Genomic DNA, 7,691 nt, shown 5'->3' on the forward strand with positions numbered 1-7,691 from the left:
CAAGTGCTGTGGGAGGTGGAGAGCCCTCCTCCTGCTATAGAGCAGAGCCAGATCACCAATGGGGACTTAACCATTTACCTTTTAATGAGAAAAAACAGTAGTGGGAACATAACATGTATAAACCTGGGGGTACAGGGGACACTACACTGCCCCGAGGGGGCAGGATTCAATAAAAGTTAGGCACTTACAATCGTACACATATTCATCCAGTTGACAAAAGACAGATTTAACAACATATAAAACACAAACAGCAGAACAAACGATGCTGGTTGGTGAAATATAAAATGCACAAAATACAAAACATCAAATAACAAGAAATATAGGGCCTGGGTACCTGGAGTGGGGAAAGAGGGAAAACACAAGGACCCCTTCCACTGCAACAATAATTTCTCCTAGTCACTTCACTCACCCCAATTCAACCCAGCTGGGACTTGAACTCAGATCTCCCAGGTGGTAAGCAAAGGAGCCACCAGTGCTGGGACTGGGGCTGCCTGTGAGGCCTCCTGGCAGCAGACAGCCCCAGGAAGGAAGGAATGGGGCAGGGAGGCCAGAAACGCACAAAAGGAGGGCCCTGCCAATGCCACTTCCCGAAGGGTGTTGAGGACCTACACCCCGAGAGCCACAGGCTTGTAGTGCTGCCAACTGCAGACTGGCTCAGAGCAAATCCTTTCCTTGGAGCTGGAGAGAAACCAGAGAGCTAAGGATTTTCTACACAAGGTGAGCCCATAGTCCTCCGCTCTCCCAGCTGAGCTATCAAAGGAAGATGGGGCTGCCGGCCCAAGAGTGACTCAAGGTGGCACGCTGCACTGGCTTCGGGTCTCGCAGGTGTCCATGCACAGTCTCCTTCGGGCACAGCTCTTCAGAACGACAAGGGAGACGCATGGGCCAAGGTGGAGGGGTCTGTGGCCTCCAAGCCAGGCTTTGGGCAGAGCCAAAGTTGCCCTCTGCCTAGGCAAGATTTCTATTTCCACCCCCATGCCAGGCCATTTGGACTGGGCAGCCTTCTGGAGCTGGAGCGGTGGGCGCTGCCTCATGCTCAGCCTTACGGCATTGCCCAAGCAGAACCGGGGCCAAAGAGCCCGCTGGTGAGCTCTAGGCCCACCTGCCCATGCCCCGTGAACTGCTAGGGGGGAATGGGGGTGCTGGGCTCCTGGTGGGGTACCAGGAAGCAGGATTGCCCTTCACCCCAGCTGGCAGCAGCTGGGTGTTGATGAGCCAGTGGGGCCTTGGATAATGTGCCTGAATACAAGTCACAAGTCTGTAGGGTTAATGCCTCCCTGGCTGGTGCAGCCTTTTTTCCGAGCCAAGAGCTCTCTCGCACCTGCTGCTTGTTGCTGCTTTTTTTGGCCGGCTGCACCAGAGCCCTCATGCAGTAAAACAGCTCGCCTGCAAGGCACAGGGGAGTGCACCTTTTGGCCCTGCCTCTATTGGAGCCAGAGCCGCAGCGTGGGCATGCTGGGACCAAAGGCAAGGCAGATACAGGATAAAGCAAGCATCGATCCCACTACCGCTCACATACAAAGCAAGCACTCTACCATCTGAGCAAATGCCCAAGACATGTGAGGCAGAGCATGCTGCCCACCCCAGATGCCCATGGCCAGGATGCCCACCTGGGCCATGCTGCCCCTGGTGCTCCAATGAGCCCATGTTTGGCAGGGGCCCCTGCTCCCAGGCCTCGTGGGCCCATGTGTTAATCTGCTCCTGCCCGCATGCTCCCCAGACCCACTGCCCCTCACCCATTGCTGCAGGCCAGCATGCTCCCCACACCCGTGTCCTCACCAAAAAGGTACCTCGCACAAAAGGTAATATGACTGGCCGGAGAAAGCAGGCATCAATCCTGCTTTCTCTTGCATGCTAAATAAGTGCTCCACCATCTGAGCTAATCCTTCTGCATTTAACTATGGGGTAAGATTTCTTGGGGCCCTGGGAAAACAGAAGCCTGCCCCAGTCTCCCTGGTGCGCCTGGGGCAGGCTTCACCACCAGCTGGCAACCCCCAAAGGATGCCAGGGCCAGTGGCATAATGCAGAACGCGTCTGATTATGAATCAAAAGATTGTAGGCTTGACTTCTTCCTGGCTCGTATCACCCTGCTTAGTTTTTTGCTTGGGCCCACAACAGCCCTCATGCAGCAAAACAGGTGCCCTGCCAGGCCCAGAGGAACGTGCCCTTTAGCCCAGCCTCCATTGCAGCTGTGGCACAGGCATGCCTGCACAAAAGGTAACACAAGCAACTGGAGAATGCGGGCATCGATCCCGCTACCTCTCGCATGCTAAGCGAGCGCTCTACCATCTGAGCTAATTCCCCTGTTTGCATGCACACCTAAGATTTATCAGGGCCCTGGGCAAGCAGAAGACTAGAGGACCCACACCAGGTGTGGGCAGGTTCCCTCTGCACCTGCCACGGGGCTGTGGGCGCCACAGAGCCTGGCCAGCTTCTGCGGAATGGTCAGGGCGAGCCAGGGGGCACGAGCACCGCTGAGGTGAAGGTGACCCGGCCTCAGCCTGGACCCTGCACCCAGCAGGTGTCATGCAGCTGGAGCTGCACCCCCAGCACCAGGATGCCCCCACCATGGAGCTCCCCAAAACACATCCCACCCCACTGCCTCTGCCACGACTGCCCCCAGGCATAGGGGGAAGCCACCTCTGCTCCGGGCCCCCGCTGAGAGATCACGCCATGGCAGCAAGGGCGCAGGGAGGCCAGAGGGTCCCGCCAGCATGCCTGCCTCCCCCACGTTGTGACAGGTGCTGAGGACCTGCAGCCTGAAAGCCGCAGGGCAGAGAGGTTCCTTCACACAGGTAACATAGGGATTTTCATACAAAGCCAACCTACAGGTCTCTGTTCTCCCAGCTGAGCTATCGAAGGAAGGTGAGATTGCAGGTTCGACTCCACCTGGCTTGTACTGCCTTTTTTGGGAGCCAAGAGCTCTCTTGAACCTGCTGCTTCCTGTTGCTTTTTTCACCCAGCTGCACCTCACCCCCTTCTACACCCTGCTCTCGCCTTGTGCAGCAAAACACATGAGAATGTGCCCTTTGGCCCAGCCTCCACTTCAGCCGCAGGGGCAGGGCAGTCATGCTGGGACAAAACAGATCTGGGGAATGTGGGCATTGACCCCTCTACCTCTCACATGCTAAAAGATTGTGTAGCAGGCTTGCCTTTTGGAGCTTGTGTTGAGTCCCAGGCTTAAAATCTTGCTGTTTTGATTGGTGGAGCTCATCCCCCAATCAGGAGGCCCCTTTCCTGGGGGAGGGGAGAGGAGTTCCCCCCCAAGGCTGGACCTGATTGAAGACTGCAACACTCCTGTCGGGAAGACTTCGGGGCGGAGCTGTGGGACGGATAGAAGGAGCTGCGTGCCCAGTGCGAGGGGAACACCTGCGGGAGAGAGAAGGGAGAAGAGCGGGCTGAGGGGAGCTGAGGAGAGCTGCTCAGCAGGGCGAAGCACAGCCCAGAAGCGCCCCTGAAGACCCCCATCAGTGGGGAGCGGTGGACGGCTCCAGCGGCTCGGCTCTCGGGTGCAGCACGGCACACGGCGTCCAGACCCTGGGAGCTGCGTGAGGCAGCTCAGGTTTGTGACCTCTGGCATGTGGTCAGAAACGCGGTGCACAGGACGGTGCATGGAGTAGGACCTTTGGAGCGCTTGGGTGGCTCAGGTCCTCAGCCCCCGCAACGAGGTTGGGAGCTCGGTGCAGGAGGTACTGCACGGAGGGTCCGGGAGCAGACTGAGCCTGGAGCTGCACGAGGCAGCCCAGGCCTCCAACCCATAGCAAAAGGTTGAGACCAGAGAGCCAGATGGTGCTGGGGCTACTAAGCCAGCAGACAGGGCCGAGCCAGAGGCCCCAGAAGCCCTGCATAGCGGAGCCCTGTTCCAGGGGACAGCGACCCCCCCCGAAGCCCATTGCAGGCGAGAGAGCAGGCTGGTGCGGAGGATGAGGAGCACCTGTTGGCTACAAATGTCCAACTCGGGATCCTTAAAATTCTGGTTTATTAGGCGGATTGAAACACTGTGTAATGAAATTAAATCATAAACCTTGGGGCTGGTCCCCCTCCCCCACATGCACACACACAGTAGCGAGCTACAAGAGTCAGGTATACCTATCCTACAAGCGCTGGAGTCTGCTGTCGATGGCCAGTCGAGGCTTCTTCCAGCATGGTGTTATCCTCCAGAAGGAGGTTGCCGGCTGGTCCTTCTGGCTGGACAGGTTGGGTGCTGGTCAAGTTGGAGATCAAGAGGGTGCCGCTGAGGGTCACTTTTCACTGCTTTTTATCTGTCCTTGGCAGACTTTGGTGACTCCCCAGTTTTCAGGTTTGCCCAATCCAGGGGTCGTTGGCTCTCGTGGGACTTCCCCCTCGGTGGCTACTGGATGGCATCTGTCAGCCCCAGGGGTCGTCCGCATGTACGTGCAGGTTTGGGAGTCCGTTGATGAATTTTGAATAGGGCTCTGGGAGCGGTCGATCTGGAGATATTTAGCCCAAAAGTTGGTCCCCGGCGTTGATTAACTCAGGCCAGGGCTTCTAGCCCTTGATCAGTGACGTTTAGAGATGTCCCGGTTGTTACATTGTCTTCTACTGATTTCTTCCGTTGGTTGATCTGCAGTTTCCCTAGGTGTTAATAACTGTCTGCTACTGTGTTAGGCATTCAGTCACTGATTCACTGCTCTTTCAGGGGCCAGCCTGATACAGGGAAGGGGCAGGTTGATTCCTGCCCTTGTTAACATTGTTACAATGTATAACTTACTTCTGAAACTAAATGTTTAGTTCAAAGGTGAGGAGTATAAAATATAAGCTACAGAAGTAATGCCATGGCACACAAATAGATAAAAATACCAAACTACAAGGGGAGATACAAAATGCGCACATCAAATTTTAAAACACAATTCCTTATCTTAAAGTGAAAGAGAGAGGAAGGAAGAAAAGGTAGAAAAAGAGAAACATATCCAAAGAGGGGAGAGCAATGCAGGCAAGAGGAAAAGGGGCTTTCTGCTACACACCCTCCAGGCCTGGGAGCCGTGAGCTGCAGAGAAAAGAGGAGTCCCACAGGAAAGGGGAGTCCCCCTCTCCCATCCACTGGTTAGTTAAGGGCTCCTGAAAGTGGAGGTCCCACTGGGAGGGACCCCCTAAAGTTACCAGCTTTTTTGTAGGGCTTGGGAAAAGCCCAAGGGCATTGGGGTTTCCCCTTGGGATTGAGTATCTTTGGTGTTTATCTGTTTCAGATCAAATACTTACCTGTATCTGGAGCACCGGTATGAGGTTGTATGGCATTTACCCAGAGGGTATTGGTAATGTTACTGGTTTAGATATCTGACTGTCCTGGCCTGGATCTCTAGGGACGGAGGGAAACCGAGCGGTCTGCAGCTCCCACCCACAGCACACCTCCCAGCTAACAGTCCCCGTCACTCGGAGAAGGGGAGCATGTACCCGAGTTACCTGGGCTACAATTGCTCAACCATCTGAGCTAATTCCCCAGCAAACAAGGAGACTCAAGATTTTTGGCAGCTCTGGGCAAAAAGAAAGTTGGAGGCTGTGGTGGGCCAGTAGGGGCACCGAACCAAAGACCCCTCTTGGAGTGTCTCCCCTGGGGTGCCTTTGTAGGTGTGCTGCTGGCTCTTCCTCCCCAGGTGCAGCACCTTGCACTTGTCAGCGTTGAAACCCATCCTGTTCTCATCTGCCCACCCCTGTAACCTGTCTAGGTCCCATTGCAGCCTATTCCTCTCTTCTAGCATGCCCACTTCCCCACACATCTTGCTCAAATTCGCGGATGACACCAAGGTGCTTTTCATCCCCTCATCCAAGTCGCTGATGAAGATGTTGAACAGCGCGGGCCCGAGGACCGAGCCCTGGGGGACCCCACTGCCCACATCCCTCCAGGTCGAAAATGACCCGTCCACCACCACTGTCTTGTCAACACGTCAGCAGAAAGGGATCTTGGAGTCATTGGTGATTCCAGGATGAACGAGCAGCCAATGTGAGGAAGTGGTCAGGAAGGCTAACCGCTCCTCCGGGCCCCCTGCTGCAAGACGAAGCCCTGCACATGCAGGAATGGGGAAGGGAGGCTGGCCGTCAGGTGTGCGCTCGCCCTTCACAAGCAGCTGGGGGAGAACAGGTGTGCATGGGCCAGTGGCGCAATGGATAACGCATCTGACTACGAATCAGAAGATTGTAGGTTCAACTCCTGCCTGGCTCGTGCTGACTGCTTTTTTCAGAGCCCAGGGCTCTCTTCCGCCTGCCCCTTCAGGTTACTTTTGGCCCAGGCACCCACAGCCCTCATGTCAGGGTAAGAGAAAAGTGCCCTTTGGCCCATCCCCCATTGGGAGCTGCAGCCCCCGAGCGGGCATGCCAGGACAAAAGGCAACACAAAGCGCTGGAGAACGTGGGCATCAATCCCACTACCGCTCACATGTGAAGCAAACACTCGACCATCTGAGCTAATTCCCTGGCACACGAAGCTGTGGCTATGTTTTCTGGGGCCCTGGACAAACAGAAAATCGGTGGCCCCTCCCCGCAGGCAAGGGCAAATTCCCCCTGTGTGCCAGGGGCTGAAGCTCGGCCCCTGAGCCTCCGTGGTGTGTCCAGTGTGGGCGCGCAGCACCGTGGGATGGGCCAGGTTGGGGCAGGGGCTGGGTTTAGGGCCGGCTTTTGGTGCAGGGCATGAGCTCCACCCCTGCTGGCCGCCCGCCCCTCTGGTGCTGTCCAGTCCCTGCAGCAACGGTCTCGGGAGCAGCCCACACATGGCAGGGAGTGGGCGAGGGAGTGGGGGCAGCACTGGGGTTGCCCATGGGGCTCCTGGGAGCAGACAGCCATGGGAGGCTACTGCCGCCTGCAGAGAGCCCGGCGCCCACACCTCACCCCTGCCCTTGTCTGGGGAGGAGGAGCACACTGCCCACCCTGGATGTCCATGGCGAGGATGCCCACCTGGGCCCTGCTACTCATGTGGTTCAGGGAGCCTCTGATGGGCAGGGAGCCCTGGGCCCGGGCCCCGCAGATCGATGTGTTAATCTCTTTCTGCGTGCACGCTCCCCAGACCACTTCCCCCACTCCCATTGCCGCAGCCCAGCACTCCTCTTCCCCACTCCCCGCCAGCCCCAGCTCCCCTCACACCCACCCCTGCCCCACCGCCGCAGTCTCCTCTGTCCTCGTGCACAACGGCCAAAGAAGAGGGGTCCCGAACAACTGGAACGAGACGCCTGCCAGCTCCGGTCCTGTCGGCAGGAAACTCAGGAGATGTTCATCTTCACTCCAGGATGCCCCACCACACGGCCCCTGCCACACGTCCCACCACCCCACTGCCACCTCCAGTGCTGCCCCAGGCATAGGGGAGCCTCATCTGCTCCAGGCTGCCTGATGAAAGATCAAGCCAAGAAAGGACTGGGGCAGGGACACCAGAAACGCACACAAGGACGGCCCGGCCAACGCCGCTTCCTGAAGGGTGTTGAGGACCTGCAGCCCAGAGACACAGGCTTGCAGTGCCACCAGCTGCAGACTGGCTCAGAGCAAATTCTTTCCTTTGTGCTGGAGAGAAACCAGAGAGCTAAGGATTTCTACACAAAGTGAGCCCATATCTTCCGCTCTCCCAGCTGAGCTAGCAAAGCAACTTGGGGCTGTGGGCGCAAGGGGGACTCATAGATTCATAGATGTTAGGGTCGGAAGGGACCTCAATAGATCATCGAGTCCGACCCCCTGCATAGGCAGGAAAGAGT

At 57.0% G+C, this 7,691-nt stretch overlaps 2 non-coding genes across 2 annotated transcripts; one reads left to right on the forward strand and one right to left on the reverse strand.

Annotated features, from left to right (window-relative positions):
- Window positions 1-2,231: 2,231 nt before the first annotated feature.
- TRNAA-AGC lies at window positions 2,232-2,304 on the reverse strand. The gene has a single exon. It is a non-coding gene; the product is annotated as a tRNA-Ala (tRNA).
- Window positions 2,305-6,105: 3,801 nt separating this feature from the next.
- On the forward strand, window positions 6,106-6,178 carry TRNAR-ACG. The gene has a single exon. It is a non-coding gene; the product is annotated as a tRNA-Arg (tRNA).
- Window positions 6,179-7,691: the final 1,513 nt, after the last annotated feature.

The sequence above is a fragment of the Alligator sinensis genome, unplaced genomic scaffold, assembly GCF_000455745.1.
Source record: "Alligator sinensis unplaced genomic scaffold, ASM45574v1 scaffold446_1, whole genome shotgun sequence".
Taxonomy (NCBI): domain Eukaryota; kingdom Metazoa; phylum Chordata; order Crocodylia; family Alligatoridae; genus Alligator; species Alligator sinensis.